General features: G+C 46.1%; 1 protein-coding gene across 11 annotated transcripts in view; it reads right to left on the bottom strand.

Annotated features, from left to right (window-relative positions):
- The window catches only part of Nav1 (neuron navigator 1), a 255,035-nt gene extending 237,981 nt beyond the window's left edge, over positions 1-17,054 (bottom strand). For 2 of the 11 annotated variants that reach the window (XM_048809662.1, XM_048809667.1), the window contains exon 1: positions 16,604-17,052. The gene's annotated coding sequence lies outside the window, so the exon portion shown is untranslated. Of the gene's footprint in view, positions 1-16,603 lie in introns of all 11 variants that reach the window. The other 9 variants (XM_048809665.1, XM_048809668.1, XM_048809664.1 and 6 more) reach the window with 6 other exon arrangements.
- Positions 17,055-19,061: the final 2,007 nt, after the last annotated feature.

Below are 19,061 nucleotides of genomic sequence, written 5' to 3'. Positions count from 1 at the left end.
TTCTGGCTTCTCATCAGGACTATAAGAGTCATAAATAAATCTCGATTTATAGAGTGGGAACTCAGGCCCTGGAAGGTCAAGTGACTTGCACAAGAGCTGCCATTTGTCTAATACCCACAGCTTCCCACCCACCTGGGGCCATGCAAAATGTGCTATATGCATTATCTTTTCAGTCATTATGAGTGAGACTGTCCAGGGAGCTACGTTATAATTATCCCCATTTTACAGATGAAGGCATGGAGTCATTGAGGGGATAAATAAAAAGCTCAAAGTCACACAGAAAGTGGTAGAAGCATAGGAACCCAGCCTGTCTCACCCTTACTCAATCCTGTTTGGTTTTTGAAGGGCCAGGCCTCCTCCTTCCTGCCCCTCCAAGGGCCTCATACAGGGCTCCACACCCACTTCCAATGCTGCCCACCACATAGACAAGCTTCTTTTTATGGTCCTGGAGGAGTCCTTTTGTCCTTCTACAGGAAATCCCAGAAATGACATTTAGATGCATCAACTCCTATTGGAACAAAACCCACATCTGACATTTCTCACCATTATTCCAGTAAAGGGATTGGATGCCAGTGAGTGATTCCTAGGCCTTAATTACTCTTGCTTTCCAGTCTAAGCAGTGTGGGGTCCTCGGTTAAACCATCTAAAATCTGGGAAGATTGAGAAATATTAGCAGCAGAGGAAGGTGCTCACGGGGAGGCTGGAGTTAAGCACACTGCGGGTGGCTGGGTGGTTTTTTATGTTAATTCTCCCTGAAAAAACAGTGAGTCCTTGGGGCCACAGGGCAGCTTTGGAAGTGATCTCCCCATGGAGGATAAACGTCCTGAAATCAAGCCCCAGCAGAGACCCACTAAATCGCTACGTGTGTGTGGGCACCCAATCACCAGGACATGCCTGGTTACTGTCCAGGGGAGGCTGGACTGAGGGACACTGGTCAAGTACATATGCTAACTTTTGTCTTTCTTCCAAAATCACTATGCACTGTTCTGCAGAGGGAAACGCAGGGGCTGGGATTTTTACTGGCCCCTCAGAGGCCTGGGATCCGGTCTTGGATACTAATTGCAAACCGCCCTGGCTGAATGACGGGGGTTGAAATGTGGCATTTCAACATCACTGTTGGTGGCGTGGGAATGCAAAGGAATCTTAACTTGACACCAAAGCAGACTTCTCTGGGGCTTCCTAACAGAAACAGCAGCCCATTTTCGTCTCAGCCCCCTCCAGCTATTAAGGAGGGCTCTGTGGTTTGGCAGGATCATAGAGGCCTGGGGAACATGGAGTCAGGGCTGCTGGGTCTCTGGCTGACTCACTGTCACCCTAGATGTACCCACCAGCATGAGCTTTGGCCTGTGATGCACACCACTGCAGAAAGCTCAGCAGAAGCAAGCTCCTGACTTTATAGGGGACCTTTTCCAGTAGGTGCTGTCATAGGGTTCTTGAGTGGCAGACCCCAGACAGAACTATACACCAGCCTCAGAAGCTGGCATTACACCCACCCATGGACCCCCCCGCCCCCAGCTGCCTCCTCTAGTACCCAGGAACTCAGTTGGCTCCAGAATCCCCAATCCCCTCTCGCCTTTCTTGGCTTCTCTTTCGGAAACACCTTTTTCCTGCCCCATTAGGCTATTGGGCTTCCTGCAGGGGAAGAGGGCCTGTAATTCCAGGTACTATTTATAGCAGGTCTCCCTCCTTCTAGACCTCACCAAGGTGAGGGGCCATGGTGCAGGAGGTGGATGGAGGCTGCTTGGGGCTTTCCAGGATCCTGGCCACCAGGAGAAGCAAACTGAGGCCCAAATGAGGGGCAGAACCCAGAGGAAGCATCAACTCATTTTCTGATCCCTAAACTGGCTCTTCCTCCTGACTCACCCATGCCTATTAGGAGTCCCACAGTTATTTGAGGCCCTCTGGGTCCAGAACTTAGGGAAAAGGCCACAGGCTTTACATCTGAAGAAAACCTGAGGTCACATTTTGTAGATGAGGAAACAGACCAAGAGAGAAGAGATATGATCGAGGTCACCTAGGAAATTAAAAACAGATCCCCAGGCTAAAATCATCTGACCCTGGTCGAACACATAACAACTCCAAAGGATGACTTCATTCAATCCCATGAGCAGGTGAGGTGGCTCCTCGGGGGTTGAAATGTCACCAATGAAGACAACTGATATTCTAATTCCAAGTGTCTCAGAATGTGGCCTTATTTGGAATAGGATCATTGCAGATGTAGTTCTTTAAGATGAGGTTTGTTGGACTTGGCTCCAAATCCAATACCACTGGTGTCCTTCTAAGAAAAAAGAAATCTGGAAACATATAGAGGGAAGATGATGTGAAGACTTCAGGAAGAAGACAGTCTTGCAAAGATGGAGAGAGATTGGAGCAGTGTGTCTACAAGCCAAGGATTACAAGCCAAGGAGTGTCAGCAATCACCAGAAGCTATGGGAGGCACAGAGGGATACTCCTGGACAGGGTTTAGAGGGTTTAGAGATGCTTGCAATTTGGGCTTCTGGCCTCTAGAACTGAGACAATAAATTTCTGTTGTTTTAAACCATGTAGTTTGAGGAACTTTGTTACAGCAGCCATAACAAACTGATACGTGGTATCATACCCACTTGACAGATGAGGACTCTAAGATTAAAGCAAATTAAGTGAGTTACGCACTCGGAGGGGCAGGACTAACTCGACTCCCGGTCAAATCCTCTTCCAAACAGGCTGCACACCTTTTTGATTCTCCACTCTGTGGCCCTCCCACGTTCCAAATCCTGTTGGATTTTCATTTGTAAAAATGTCTCACCCACTCACCCTTCCTCTCCTTTCCCAGCAGGGCCACTATATCTCAGACATTCCATGCCAGGAGGGTGACAGTTGATCTGCTAGTCCAGTTCTCCCTTTCCCAACCATTATTCATCAACACAACTTCATGCAATGCTTTTGGTGCACCAAGTCCTGTGCTAGGCCCTGAGCTCCCATCAATCAACAGAACTGACCTCGTCCCTGTCACTCGGACTGTAATCCCAACAAACACTGCCTCTACATGTCACCTCCCAGCTCTCTGGTGTCTTCCCACCACTGAATGACTCGGGTCCTGCATACGACCCTTTGTTTCTCAGATGCAGGGTCATAGGGTCCTGCTTGTCAATACGTGCCAGCTCAGTTCAGGCCAGAGGACAACATTGGGTCCTGTGGGGAAATCAGGGGTCCCTCTACCAATGCTAAGAACTTCCAGCCCTAGGAGACAAAGGAGGCACCCGTCCATGAAGTAAAGAAAGACTCCGAGGGCTGGGGTTGTGGCTCAGAGGAAGAGTGCTCACCTAGCATGCGTGAGGCACTGGGTTCGATCCTCAGCACCACATAAAATAAAGATACTGTGTCCACCTATAACTAAAAAATAAATATTAAAAAAAAAAAAAGAAAAACTCTGAAGCCACAGAAATGAGACTTGGTCTGAGTCAAAGAAGGGGACACTGTGAAGACAAAATCCAGAGGATATACTAGCTTATCTTTTTTTTTTTCTTTTCGTATTTTTTAGTTGTCAATGGATCTTTATTTATATGTGGTGCTGAGAATCCAACCCAGTGCCTGACACATGCTAGGCAAGTGCTCTACCACTGAGCCACCACCCCAGCCCCCTCCCAGCATATCTAAAATTTCAAAATCCCGTCAGATTCCCCAGCGTTGCTTGACAGATGGGAAACCTAGAGTGACTACAAGGATTCTCCAGAAACCTACTGTGGTTACGTTCATACATCAGGACGTACAAGGAATAAACTACCACATTGAACACGGATAAATCTCATAAAACATTATGTTGAGCCAAGAGTCCAGACAGAAAATAGAACCTACCACACAATTCCACTTATATGAAGTTCAAGAACAGGCAAAACTAATGGATGGTGACCCAAATCAGCACAGCGCAACAGTGGCTGGCGGGGTGAGGCTCTGATAAAAGGGACAGGAAGGAAACTGCAGGCGGGTGGAATGTTCTATATCTGGATTAGGGTGTGGGGTACCTGTGTGTGTGTGTGTGTACTTGTCGAAATTCATCAAGATGGACACAAGATCTGTGCATTTCTCTGTAAATCATACTTCAGTTAAGATAGAATAGAACAAGAGAAGAGGAAAGTGTCCCCTGACTCTCAGTTGGAGGGGAAGCCTGGCCCACAGCATGGGGTCAGAGAAGGCTGCTACAGGTGAACGGACACCCGCATTTTCTCCACTTCCCTCCCTAGGCCTGACATTTTACTCAGACTCTGCTCTGTCCCCCAGCTGGGTTCAGGCAGCAGCCCAGGTCTCTCTACAAAGAGGCAGATGGAAGTAAATAGAGCAGGAAGCCCTGGCCCATGGGCCACTAAATCCAGGCTCTCTCTGGATTTGTGAGCCAGGCCTTTGCCTCCGAGGCGTCCAGGCTGAGCCCTCCCAGGTGTCCTATTGCCATGGAGACTGCCCCCCTGCCTGTCTTTTGGCCCATAAGCCTTGAGTTCAGCATCTCAAATCTCTCACCTTCCCATATACTTTGCCTTAGCCACATCTGTGACTCCTCCTCCCAAAGCCAATGCTATTTATAATGCCCTGAAACAGCTTGGGCCAGATAATAGGCAGCCTTTGCCAAACAAAACCCCAGGCCATTCCACTCCCCATCACCAGCCCCCCCCCCCAGAGGCCTGCAGTCTGGAGCCCACTGGGACCCGCAGGGACCATATATCTTAGAACCGGCACCAGAGACGGTCCTCCCACTCATCCCTCTGACCCCCAGACAGGGAGACATCCCCCCGCCTGTATATAAACACCCCTTTGGGGATAAATCCACCCGGAAGCGTAGTCTGCAGGGCTGGGAACTGAATGTTTGAGGCATCTTTGGCTTTGTTCTGTCACTCTGCCTGTCCCACATAGACTGCAGTGGACCAAGTGTTTATGCATGCGGGGTGCAGCCAGCGCCGGGCAGCCAGACCAAGCAAGCACGTCAGTAATGGCCACTTTTAGGTCTATGCCAGAGGGTGTTTAACACCTTCTCGAATGTTCCTCACAATGCTGTGAGTTATTATCATCATCTCCATTTTACAGATGAGGAAATTGAAGCCCAGGAGAGTTGTAGGAACCCAAATGAGGCTGACTTAAAAACCTGTGTTTTCCATCACGCCACCTGCTTGAAGCAGGTGCCAGGGAGAGACCAAGGAAGCAGGGAGGTGGCCTCTAGGCTGGCCAGGGAAGCTCAGGACTGAAGGTACTGCTGTGGTGGGAGAAAGAGGAGAGGCATCCAATCCTGCCTGCCCCTCAGCGAGGTTTAAGCTTAACCACATCCCTTACCCCTGAGTAATCAATCTTCAAATATTTCCTGAGCTCCTACTATGTGCCAGGACCCAGCTAGGCCACTGGCCTATTTTAAGCCCTGCTGTGCTGGCCTTACTGGCTTTTCTCTGCCTTGGGCCTCCTCTCCCAGACTCGATCAGCTTGCCAGCCCCCACCCAACATCTGGCCCCAGCCCTGCCATCTTCAACACAGAGGCCTTTGTCTGGGACTGGATGTGATACAGGACTGTCACAGTCTCAGTGGCCAGCTCAGCAGCAGCCCTTCCCACCCGCTTCCCACAGCCACCCAATCCTGCGGTCACTCTCTGGGCCTCTCTTCTATCCTCTAATTTTCTGGCCAGGGCTAACGAGAAGATGTGGGAGATGACTCAGAGGTGTGATGTGGTGTCTTTGTGATGACATTCAGTCCGGAGACTGGTAAAGAGTGACAGAGACTGGGATTTCACAGGACATGTGTAAATTGGGAGGGGCAAGTTTATTAGCTCCAGACCAGCTAAAAAATTTAGCAAAGAAGTTTAATGGGTTGTTAGCCTAAGTTCATATAAAAGTTATTTCTAACTAATGAGAAAATGAAAAAGAGAACTCAAAATACAAGACTTCTTTATTGTTTCTTTGACGACGTGGGTAAAAATGACCTAATAATAAAATTAGTGATAAATTTTCAAATAGTTTTTATTGTTGCTGGGTGTAGTGGCACATACATATAATCCCAGCAGTTTGGGAGGCTGAGGCAGGAGGTTTGCAAGTTCAAAGCCAGCCTCAGCAAATAAATGAGGTCCTCAGCAACTTAGACCCTGTCTCAAAATGCAAATAAAATAAAATAAAAATAAAAATGAACTAGAGGTGCTGCTCAGTGGTTAAGCACCCCTAGGATCAATCCCTGGTACCAAAAAAAAAAATTTTTATTATAAAATAAATTTTGGGGTAGGGGTGTGGCTCAGTGATATAGCACATGCTTAGCATGTTTAAAGCCCTGGGTTTGATCCCCAGCACTTTCTCCCATATAATAATAATAAATCAAAGCTGGACATGGTGGCACATGCCTGTAATCCCAGCAACTTGGAGGCTGAGGCAGGAGGATTGCAAGTTCAAAGCCAGCCTCAGCAAAAGCAAGGTGCTAAGCAACTCAGTGAGATCTTGTCTCTAAATAAAATACAAAGTAAGGCTGGGGATGTGGCTCAGTGGCTGAGTGCCCTTGAGTTCAATCCCTGATTCCAAATAATAATAAATAATAAATCAAAGTAAATCTTAAGGACCTGTAAAATAAATGCAATAGCAAAATTAATAATAAAAACCTAATCATTTCTGCATTAGTATATCAAGCATAATGTCTGTGGTTAAGTTCCATCGCCCATTAAGGATGCTGCCCACCTCTGCCATCCATGACTGTGGAGCGTATTGGAAAGGACAAAGAGCAGGAGTCAGAGGACCTAAGTTCCCCACTTGATTCCCTGAAGCTATTTCCCTTTGGGCCAATCATATAGCCTCTCTGAGTCCAGTTTTCACCATCAGTAGAAACGGAAATCCTTGTCCTGACCAGATCACAAGGCTGTCGTGATAAGCAAGTGGGGTGCTGGCCAGGGAGCCCCTGGGCTTAGATCACACATTAGTGAGGGACTTCTGCAGCGAAGCCTGAAGACAGGCGATGACAGCAGGGTGGGATTGGGTCAGGGGATGTCAATCGAGGTTTGCTCTGTCCTCAGGGTCAGGCTATGACCTGGACCCTGAAGTGGTGTGGGTCTCAAACGTTCACCCAGATGCACCTCAGGACCTACACCTGCGCCTACCAGCTGTTCCACCTGTTCCCAGAAAGAAGGTCCATGTGCAAGGAACTCAGAGGCCGGTGGTAGAAAATACCAAGGGTTCCAAATTACAAAAATAAAAGGGCAAAATTGGAATAAATAAAGATTTAATTAAATGTCTGTAAAATGTAACACTGTGCCAACTTTATCCATTTTTAATGTTAGTTTTTTCCAAAAATACATTATATTTGAAAATAATTTTCAGGTAAAATTTTTGTTGCAATAATTTCTGTATATATTCAAGGTTACCAAGAAATAGACAATTCAAAATGACTAATAAATGAATTGTTGATATCCAAATACTTTTTTTTCCACTACTAGGGATTGAACCTAGAGGTATCTATTACTGAGCTACATCCCCTGCCTGGAACTTGTAATCCTCCACTGTCAGCCTCCTGAGTAACCCGGATTATAGGCATGCTCCCCTACAACCACTTTTCCAAATACTTTTAAAAAGTGAAATTATACAAATCCTTCAAACATTTTCCAACAAAAGCATGAACTCTGAATATGGGCCTTTGGGGTGCAGCTGCATCTCGCTGGGCATACTTGTCTTTGGCTCTCTGGGGGGGGTGGTGAGAGCTACGGCACACCCCAGGGGTCTGGCACCCTCTCTGACCCAGCTCAACATTTCAGGGAAGCTTCCCCAGGCCAGGCCTTGGGTCCTGCTCCCTTGTCTGTGCCTAGAAACCAAGATATTGAATTCAAAGCCTACCATTGTCATGGCTATTATGGGTGGCCCCACCGGAAGATACAGAAGGTGTTAGGACAATAAGCAACACTTTCTGTCCCACCCAAACCCTAGATAACACACTAATAGCTCTCCTCCCTGTTTTGACACCTCTGTCAATGACAATCACTGTCATTGCCTTTAAAATAGATGAGGATAGACCACTTACACCAAATACAGCTCTCACTCTCCTGTCCTTCAGGTATTTGATTTTAGTTCCTTTATTTATCTATTTATTTATTTATTGTACTTTAAAAAATTTTTTATTAGTTGTTGATAGACCTTTATTTTATTTATTTATTTATATGTGGTGCTGAGAATCGAACCCAGGGCCTCACACATGCTAGGCCAGCGCTCTACCACTGAGCCACAACCCCAGCCCCTATTTATTGTACTTTTAATTTTAGAATTTGGTTTCTTGTTTCATGACACTTGACAAACTCCTGAAGTCCTCTGTGTGAGATGAGGGTGTTGGAGGCCCTACTCTTCCTCCTCCTCTCCTACCTTCAGTCAGCCCAGCCATTGCAACGGAGCATATGGAGCTTTGTTTGGGCGATTCCCAGTAAAGGTCATCTTTACGTGATCTCGACTATGTAAATGTTGTTTAATCCCAGCCTCAGAGGGTCTCAATCTCACTTTCCTCATCTGTGAAATGCGGAAACCATAGCAAGTCCTTACACCTCATCAGACCTGGTGAAGAGGGTAAGAAATGTGAATGACAGCCGGCTTTTCACAAATAGAATATCTTATTTTTCTATACTTATAACATGACACATGGCATGAACGGTAATAATGGCTCATATTATTTGGGCAATTTATATAACTTTCCAAACTGATTTCTCACTCGTAAAATGGAGAGAATACGAGCACCTATCTCAGTTATTGTGAATATATAAATAGATGATATAAATTAAAGTGCTTCTCAGCTTGGTACAGTGCTACTTGCCTGCAGTTCCAGATACTCAAAGAGACAGAAGCAGGAGAATCACTTGAGCCCAGAAGTTCGAACCCAGCCTGGGCAACACAGTGAGACTGCATCTCAAAAATAAATAAATAAACAAATAAAGTGCATTAGTTTTAATTTTATTTATTTGTTTGTTTATTCATTTATTTATTTTTCATTCAGTGCATCACTATCCCAATTTAAGGGATGATCATGATCTTATTTCCTTCTTTCTAGGAGAGATAACTTCAGTCCTCAACACAGAAGGCTATGGATTAAGAAGTGCATAGCATCTGGGCATGGTGGCGCATGCCTATAAACCTAGTGACTGAGGAGGTCAAGGCAGGAGGATTGTGAGTTAAAAGGCAGCCTCAGCCACTTAGTGAGACCCTGTATCTAAATTTAAAAAGTGGGGGGAGTGCAGGGGATGTGGCTCAGTGGTTGAGTGTCCCTGAATTCAATCCCTGGTACCAAAAAAAATAAAAAATAAAAAAATTTTCATAGCCCTCTTTAAAGGGCATTTAGAAAACAACTGGGGGTGGGCTGGGATGTGGCTCAAGCAGTAGTGCGCTCGCCTGGCATGCGTGCGGCCCAGGTTCGATCCTCAGCACCACATACAAGCAAAGATGTTGTGTCCTCCAAAAATAAAAAAATAAAAAAAAAAACTGGGGAATTTGAGTATGGCCTACATATTAAACAATTCTCTTAAGTCCAATTTTAGTGGGTGCAATTAAGGTATTAATGGTATGTAGGAGAATTGTCCTTGTTTTTTAGGAAATAGGTGCATAAGTATTTAGAGGTTGAATGTCATGATGTCAAGAAATTATTTTCAGGGCTGGAGTTGTGGCTCAGCAGTAGAGTGCTCACCTAACATGCCCGAGGCACTGGTTTCGATCCTCAGCATCACATAAATATAAAATAAAGATATGTGTCCACCTAAAACTTAAGAATAAATATTTAAAAAACAACCAAAAAAAGAAATTATTTTCAAATGGTTCAGAATACAAAGTTTTATCATCTGTAGGCCTATATAGAGATAATGAATATCTAGATTCACTAATATCTTGATATACCGTGCTTTAAAGAAAGCCAGCAGTAGAGTCAAATGTTAACAATCAGTGGATCAAGATATTCATTGTAGTAGTCTTTTCATCTTTTCTACTGATTTGATAGCTTCCAAAATAAAACCTTGTGGAGGGAAACTTGCAACACTGGAAAGCACCTTACCTTCTCCGTCCCACTGTCCCTGGACATTGGGTGTGAGCACTGACGAAGCAGCTTCCAAACTCCTCCCAGGGAGGCACAGGTGTGATTTGCTGATGCCTTTCTTTTTTTTTTTTTTTTTTGGTACTGGGGTTTAAACCCAGGGGCACTTAACCACTGAGCCACATCCCCAGACCTTTTTATTTTGAGTCAGGTTCTCTGGAAGTTGTTAGGGGCTTTGCTAAGTTCCTACAGCTGGCCTTGAACTTTCAATCTTCCTGTCTCAGCCTTTCAAGTCGCTGGGATAACGATATGCGCCATAGTGCTCAGCTTGCTGATGCCCTCCTAAATCTCCTGGGTAAAGCTGATGGTGCCCAGGTGACAATGGATGGCACCAAGGTCTGGGGGCCGACATTCACACATGGCAGTGTGGATCGCCCTGTGAAACTGAGCCCCTCTGAAGTTTGGGAGAGGGAGAGCCCCACGTCCTTATAGAATCACAAGACAAGGCAAGGCAGGCAGCTGCTGAGTTGGGGTCCTGGCGGCGGCTCCTTAACCGTGTGTCTCATCAGCTGTCTCTCCTTTGTTCAAGGCAAGCAGGAAGAGAACAGTTGGTGTCTTGGCACTGCCCGGAACCCAGTTACTCCTTTTCAGTCTACTTAATTATCTGCACCAATGAGCTGGGAAAGAGCACTGGAAATTGACTTTAGTAATAATTTATTGAGGACCTATGTTTGAAGTCTACAAAAAAAAATGTAGATAACACCAAAAACGAAGTGAAATGACTCGAAAACCAGTGGTGAAAGGTAAATGATATAGTCAGATTCATTCCTTTCAGCCTTCATTTATCCCTCCCCAGACAGTTCTCAGGTTTTCAATCTACAAATGGAAAACAAAAATCTGCTTTGCTAAACTGATTCTAGGTGATCTGCCTGTGGATAATCTGTGCCAGGGAGCTCGGAACTGGAGTGTGGCACTTCTGCACACATGTGGAGATAAACTGTTTGTTGTTAGGATGACAAGAGAGAGGAAACGTCTGGCATTGATTAAGCATACACCTTTAGCATCCCAGGGACCGGGTCAGGTCTTTCACCATCTCACTTGATTCATGCAATCATACTCTGACTGAATTTCCCAAACTTGCCATATTTTTGGAATCAGTGTGGTGTGTGCGTACTCATGCAGAGTGGGGGATGTGGGATCAAGATCAGGCAAGCAGGGAACCACTGTCCTATGAGAAAAGGCATTTTTTTGTTTCATTTTTCCTGGGGAAGAAGCTGAGTCTCTAAGAGTTTTCCTGACCTGCCTAAGGTCACACTGACAGCAGAAATAATGCTAATGTGGACGGTATATAACTTAATTGCCAATGTTTGTCTAATACTCAGAATGTACTAGACTTTACATGGGAAGTCAAGATTTGAACCTTGACTCCAAGTCTGACTCATTTCATGATTCAAAATCTTGCTAGTGTATCACACATCTTCCCTGGAAATCTCTGATAACATATCAAGGACTATCTGAAGGAAACGGGGCTGCTGAGACCAAGGAGGAAGAGATGGGGTCAGATGCGTGACAGCTGTTTCCAAACAGTGAAAGACTGACATTTTGAAGGCAATTACACTTGTTCTGCCCGGCTTGTTCTGCACATCCCCCACTTTATTTGGGAATGCATTTTGGTGAAACCCACTAATCTTTTGGTGTCTTTCACCAATGGGTGGAAGTTACACCCATGGCAGATTAATACAAGAGAAACTCTAAAAGAACTGTCCAAATAGGGAATAAAATGATTTCAACATACTGTTAAGAGTCCCCAGCAACAGATGTAGCTGAGCTGCATGCCCCTGGAAGGGAGGTCTTAGATGTATCTGGGGGAGGGGAGAAGGAGGAGAGGAGTCCTTTCCAACTCTGAAAGTTAAATTCTGCGGAAGTTGCCATTTACTCTATTTACAAATGGATTTTAAAATCAGGGAAGGGATGTAAAGTGGGTCAGTATCACTGACCAGATGGGGAGGGAGTTGTGTCACTAAAAACTGTGACCAGTCAAGGGGTCCAGGGAATAAATCAGCTCAACCATGGAGTGTTTCTAACCCTCACAGTGCATCAGCATTACCAAGGGAGATTTTTTTTTTTTTTTTTTTTTTTAAAGACAGCTACAGGAGCTGCATTCTAAACCAAATGAAGCTGTATCTCTGGGGATGGGCCCAGGAATCAGAAAGGCTTAAAAACTCCCCAGGTAAGGCTAATGTTCAAACAAGATGGAGAAGCACTGAGCTAGAGGAAAGGGAGTTCCCCCTGAGGCCCTTTTGTTGTGCTCTCTGAGCCTCACGATGACCAGAAACTAGTCTCTCTGCACCAGTCTCATCCTGGCTGGGGGACTTGTTGGGAGATTGTTTGGGAGACCAGAAGCTAAGGCTCTTTAACCCTGTAATGCTTGAAGCCTTGACCTTTCTAGGTATTACAAAGTGTTTGCAAATTTATAGACAGGAAGTAGAATGGTGGCTGCTAGGGACTGGGGGGAGGGACAGGGAGTAATTCTATAATGGATACAAGGTCTAATTTGGAAAGATTTAAAACATTCTGGAGATAGTTGGTGGTGATGATTCCACAACAATGAGAATATATTTAATGTCACTGAACATCAGTACCCTTAAAAGCATTTTAAACAGTAAATTCTATGTTATATATGCATTTTACCACAACACAAAGATTTTAAATGTTTCAAGGATAATAATTATAAAGAAAAATGTAATTACATGCATCAGCTCATCCCACTGAAGGTTGATGCTTTACGATTGCTTTGGTGACATGAAACTTTGAAGATTAAAAAAAAAAAAAAGAAAAAGAAAGAACAAAATACAAAAACTATCTTTCAGAGGGATTTATCCCAGGAATGCAAGGGTGGTTCAACATAAGAAAAATAATCAATTAACAAAAATAATCACATTAACAAAATTAAGGAAAAAAGCAAACCACATGATTATCTCAAGTGATGTAGGAAAAAGCATTTGACAAAATCCAACATCCTTTCACTATAGAAACACTTAGAAAACTAGAAATAGAAAGGAATTTCCTCAAGATGATAAAGGGCATCTACGAGAAACCCACAGCTAACATCACACGCAATGGAGAAAGACGATTTCAATCTTTCCCACTAAGATGGGGAACAAGAGGGGCAGGCTGGCTTTCACTGCTGCTACTCAACACTGTACTGAAAGTTCTAACCAGAGCAATTAGGCCGGGAACTAGCAAAATAAAGAGAATCTAAATTAGAAAGGAAGAAGTAAAACTATCTCTATTCATAATTGACCTGATCCCATATATAGGAAATCCCAAATAATCCACATACAAAAAAGCTTCTTGAGGTAATAAACAAATTCAGCAGGGAACAAGATCAACATCCAAAAATCATTTGGGTATCTATACCCCAGCAATGGAGAATCCAAAAAGGAAATTCAGAACAATTCCATTTCAGAAAGCTTTCAGAGTATCTGAGGATTGGACATCAGAAGAGTCTTGTCATCCTTTGAAGTGGAAACATCTTGTTATTAACGGTGCTTTGTGGAGGCATATGCATCAGCGCCTTTAATTTTTCATGCATATTAGTGCATCTCATATTAAAATTAAGTAGAGCAAATAGATTTGATGAGGCTGGTAGCGCAGACTGCATAGGACATGCGTAAGAAGTTGAACCTCATACGTGGCCTGATGAGCGTAGGCTGGGTCTCAGCCATCCTGCCTCCCTTTGCGTCTCAAGAGTCATAGGAAGCTGGGAAGCAAAATCCCAGGCCCCCTGGAGGAAATCAAGTCTGAGTCAGTCTTCCTAGGAGGTGGAACAGATTAGGCCCAGGAAACTGTTCACTGAGAAAAGTGTTTTGTTTTTTTTTTCACTTGAAAAATTGATGTTTTTTTTTTATCGAAGAAGGAACTAAAAGTGTTTTTAATTATTGTGTGTGTGTGTCTTACCCACACACACACTAGGGGTCAGAAAGAGGAAGGCCTTGCCAAGTATTGCCACATTTCTCAGATCTCTGTGTTCTAGAGACTGAAAGCTGGTAGGTGGTTCCATCATAAAGATAGCTCTTTGTACCCCTTGCTGTTTCTGTTCCTCTCTCTAACAGCTAAGTAACATCTCCTCAGATCTGTGGATGGAAACGCTGGAAGCAGAAAAATTCTTAGTACAAGGAAGAAATTTGCTAGAAGAGAATGAACTCTGGTCAGGGAGCCAGAAGACCTGTGCTCTAGGCTGTCCTCGTCAGCGCCACAGCTGTGTGGCCAGGAGCCCATCCCTTCCTTTAGGAGGCCCTGATTCTTGTCTGTGAAGGGAAGAAGGGGAGGACCACAGCTGGGAGAGGCTGAGATCCTTTTGACTTTAACATTCTAGTTGTTCAAAAACATATTCTTTAGGAATCAAGAGAATTTTGAAAGAAGGGGGAAGTGACATTGAAATGAAAAGAGACACACATTTGAAAAGATGGGCAGGAACTTTTTCTACTGCAGGCCACTCTTTTCTACTGAACTAAAAGCTGAGTCAATAGGGAAGGCTCACAAAGACTTGGGTGCGGGGAGTAGATGAGGCCAGGGAAGGACAAACAGCATATCTCCACTTTCAGTTTTCCCAAGCCAAGGCTCACCAGGACAGCTGGGCCTCAGAAATCAGCCTCATCGTGGGCCATGATTTTTTGCTTGTTTTAGTTGAGGGGATGGGGGGACCACGAGGGGGCATATCAAATAACTCCCAAAGATGAATAAATGGGCACTTGAGTGAGATAGGAGACCTCTGTGGTACTTAGATTCCCCTCCCAATTTTATCAATTCAGCAAATGTTTATAAGGTGCCTACTGTGTACTGGGGGTTGCAGAGGGTCAAAAAGGGTGTTTGGTTGGAAGACATTCACAGAGAAGTCAGGCATGTGCACAAATACCCAAATGTCTAAAATGCAAAGCAGAATGTGAGACTTGCTCCAAGGGAATTCAGATAAATTTCTGGAAGAGTTCAGATTAAGGGCTGCTATCTATTTATGATATGTACTAGTACCTGGAAAGTTCAGGAAATGGACCCTAGAGGCTGGAGCACAAATTTGAAAAATCTTATTCTTCCAGCAGTAACTATATTCTCTGGTTCAATTTTACAAAAATGAAAACCAGAGCAGAAAGGTGAGGAATTATTTGCACTCTGATCATCCAGAGAGTTGGTAATGTAGCCAGATACAGAACTACAAACTGAATCCAACAGTGAAACCATGTACCAGTATAAAGCTCATCTCAAAAGAGGAAGCCCAAAGTTACAGCCACTCCCTCCACAACCTTCCCAGGGTAAACCCAAAGAGTACCAACCAAAATTCAAAGCAAGATAAAAATAATCATAAGCAAGCTGGAGTCACTGGGTATCTTTGGCCCCCAATAAGCCAATGTCTCCAGAGTGACAAGTCCACCTTCTTGGGGAGGGCATTCTTTGTTGAAGCCCTCCTGTCCCTTCATAAGTGAGATGTAGGGACCTAAATTGAGGGGAGGCTAGAAAAAAGATAGCCCCCCCGAGATGAAAACCCTGGCAAGCTCACTGCTTTTGCAGAGCTTACTGGCCACAGGGTCTCAGCATTGAATTTGAACGAGCCAATAGTATCCCAATGGCTGAAACAGGAAGCCAGATAAACAGCATGTTATCAAGGGGCGATCCAGCGCTTCCCTTAAGCCGGCGCCAGCTGCGCCCTGTGACTATCCTAACAAAGTCCCATTGACTCACCAGCTGATTTTCCTGTGTTGGGCTCTGGGCACAAGGAACCGGCTCTGCTGGGTGGATGTCACCCTAGCACACTACCCCTGGCCACCCACTGCTCATGTCCTCCCCAGCTCCTGCCTCTTCTCTGCCCTCTCGGAGGTGGCTCGTTCTCAACCCTATGATCAGTTTTGCCAGGCTCTGAGGATTTGAAGGGACCACAAGGACCAGGCACCGGACACCCTCGGATGAGCGTCTCACCTGATGTTCACCCAACCTCTCCCTTTTCTTCCTTCTCATATCCTCCGGGAGCACTTTTCTGCTCCCAAACTCTCTGGATTGGCGCCAGAAAAGACAGCTTCAGATAGACTAAGAAGCGCATCCTGGGGGCCTTGCAAGGTCACCTGTCCCAGCTATTCTGCAGGCTCCTGTTGGGTCGGGAGAAGAGTTAACTCAGCGCTTCAAAACAAGGGAAATGTGGGTTACTGGTGTGTGTGTGTGTGTGTGTGTGTGTGTGTGTGTGTGTGTGAGAGAGAGAGAGAGAGAGAGAGAGAGAGAGAACACAGCGCTTGGTGCCTCCGATTTTAGGAACGCAACGCACTTTAAATCCCAGATATTTCACAGAAAGGGAACCTGGGATCAGAAGGATTGGAGTTGGGTAGCCCTGGAGAGCCGACCCCCAGAGTCAGTCGCACAGTCGGGGAGCGACGTCTGGGGACACACCTTCCAGACAAGCTGTTAGCATCTCCGTTGTTATTCCAAAGCGTCTCCCGAGCCCAGCCCACAGCACCCCTCTGGCACCAGGCTCCCCTCCCCGGAGGCTGGCTCGGGGCCCCGCAGGACCCGCCAGCTAAGCCGCGCAAAGTGCGGAGCGGCAGACCCTCGGCCCGGCTCCCGCTCCGCACGGGCCACTTACCGGCGCGCCTGTCCTCCGGGGCTTGGGGTCCACGCCGCCGCCACCACCGCAGCGCAGAGTCGCGCATCTCCCAGCAGCGCCGGTCCGGGCGTCCTCTCCTCGCGCACAGAAACTTTTCTAGGGGCTCCGCGACCCGGGTCGGCCCCTCTCACTAGACTCAGCCGGCGCAGCGCGATCCGGCCTTGGGCCTCGCACTAGGGCCGCCGCCGGCCCCGGCCCCACAATGAGGAGGAGGCGGCATCCTGAACAAAGTGCCGTCCCCCCGGGCCAGGCGGTCGGGGGCGGAGCCTCGTGACCCGCTGCCCCAGGCACACGCCGGCTGCCTCCACCGCGGGCCCCGGGAGGGATTGCCCGGGGCCGGGGGGCGGGCGGCAGGGGAGGCTTGGCTTCGGATCGCCCTCGCTTTCCGCTTCTGCACTGTGCCAGTTTAACCCGCAGAGGGGCGGAGGCATGGGTCCCTTCCAGACTTTGTCATTGGAAAGCTATTCCCGTAACCCTTTCCTGCCTTCGCCTTCCCGCCCCGCCTCCCCAGCCCGCCGCAGAAAAGCTGCTGCTGGGTGGCGGGGCTGGGGCTGCGAGCTGTCAGGACAGGAAGCCTTTGCACAATTGAGCTTTTCCTTTGCCCAGGAACCCGCCACCACCACTTCCAGGCCGAGGTCCCTTCCTCCCCCACACTTCCCCCGGCTGCCTCTGGTTTTGCGGTTTTTTTCAGAGAAGGGGACACAGATGGACCATTGAACATCCCTACCCCGCATCCAACTCCGGCCACCCCCTTCCTCCCTCTCTGTACACCTCTAAAAGTCATGCTGTCTGAGACGGTACCTTTGGGTGCAAAACAAATAAGTGACTTTCCCCCACCTTCCAGACCTTGCCGCAGCCCCTCCTTCTTTCTGGGACTTGGTAAAAGGGGAAGAGGGGAGAGGAAATGACAGGACCTGAGAAAAGTGTATAAAGTGCCTTCAGCTGAGCCTGGCACAACCAGTCTGTAGTGCCAGGAGGCTACCGCTTCTTCTGTTCTGGGGGCTTCCAGGCTCTGAGGTCAGAAGGAAGGAGGAAATCAGGTGGCATATGCTCCTGGAGTAGGTTTTGATCTATATGGGAGAAAGGAAATAACTGAGGCCAAGGACCTAGCAGATTGTGATCAGACACTTCCCCAACAAACACAGAACTGATTTATAGGGAGGTTGGAGGAAAGCAAAATACTCCCTAGGAGGTCACAGAGCTCTTTGCTTCCAAATCAGTCAGTGGGAGCAGAGTCAGGATTAAAGCTCCTGAGTCCTGGTTGCGCCACCCACCAGCATAGCAGCCATGGACATAAGGAGGAGATAGGGACCACTAGACAAGGAACTGTGACATTCAAGACATTCCTGGTTCATCATAGAAAAGAATGAATTGTCTTTTGGCAGTGTGAGGGGAATGTAGAGTGACAGCTGAGATGAGCCTCTTACCCTGTGTATAAGTGGTTAAAAGTGAGGATTTAAAAAAAATATTTTTATTAGTTGTTCATGGACATCTTTTTATTTATTTATCTATCTATCTATCTATTTATTTATTTATTTATATGTGTGCTGAGAATTGAACATGCTAGAAAAGCTGTCTATCACTGAGCTACAAACACAGCCCAAAAGTGGGGATTTTTTTTAAATTTTGTAATATTTATTTTTTAGTTCTCGGCAGACATAACATCTTTGTTTGTATGTGGTGCTGAGGATCGAACCCGGGCCGCACACATGCCAGGCAAGCGCGCTACCGCTTGAGCCACATCTCCAGCCCAAAAGTGGGGATTTTTAATGCAGATTGCATGGGCCTACTGCTTATTAGCCATAGAAACTTGAACAAATTCTTTAACTTCTGACATCCTCAGATTCTTCATGTGTAAGATGGGATAAAAATAGTTCCTCTCTTAAAAGTTTGCTGGAAGGATAAAATGAAGTATTATAGATGAAACACTTAAAACAGTGCCTGACACATAGTTTTTACTTAGTAAACACTGGCTATTATTTTGATCTCCAAGTCCTACAAACTTGCATCCAATTTAACATTCAATGATGTGCTAGCCGCAGTCTTTTCTTGCTTTTCATAGTCCCCTTAGCATAAATAAGAAATCCGGTCCTTTAAGAAGAAGTCCTGTCCTTTTCTCAAGTGTTCAAGGATGGGTCTGGCTGAGTTTCTTGGCCCTTCTAGGCCCAGGGACAAGAGACCATGCAGGAGGCATGCAAATGTGCATCGGAAACGGAATTGTACCTATCCATTGTAAGGCTGCATGAGGACCCCATCCCTCCACACTGGTAATGCTGGCCTGATGCTGTTCCTTGGGTGCTACTCAGGGTGGAAAAGAAGGCCAGAGCTCTATCTTAACTAAGGGTTAAGTCTCTTCCGTTTGTGCATAGGATCAATATTTCTCTCCAATGCATGAGTGACTCATGTACAAGTCCTCCCTTGCTCTGCTCTAAATGTC

Source organism: Marmota marmota, unplaced genomic scaffold (genome assembly GCF_001458135.2).
Source record: "Marmota marmota marmota unplaced genomic scaffold, marMar, whole genome shotgun sequence".
NCBI classification, from domain to species: Eukaryota; Metazoa; Chordata; class Mammalia; order Rodentia; family Sciuridae; genus Marmota; species Marmota marmota.
This window is presented reverse-complemented; position numbering and strand designations above follow the sequence as displayed.